Below are 232 nucleotides of genomic sequence, written 5' to 3' on the forward strand. Positions count from 1 at the left end.
CCGGCCCTCCCCGTCCCCCGGTCTCCCGACACCTTGGCGATCAGATTATCTCCACCCGAGGTTTCCAGGCGTCAAATAAAAGTAAAACTGCGGGGGCAGAAGAGGAGCCAAAAGCAACAGGAAAGATGTCCCTCTCCTCTCCCATCCCCGCCGCCTCCACCTGCCCCAGAGAAAAAACGCACGCTTTCACGCGCGGCGCGGGCCTCCTCCGAGGTGCACTGCAGCGTCCAGG

The sequence above is a fragment of the Myotis davidii genome, unplaced genomic scaffold, assembly GCF_000327345.1.
Source record: "Myotis davidii unplaced genomic scaffold, ASM32734v1 scaffold648, whole genome shotgun sequence".
Lineage (NCBI taxonomy): Eukaryota > Metazoa > Chordata > Mammalia > Chiroptera > Vespertilionidae > Myotis > Myotis davidii.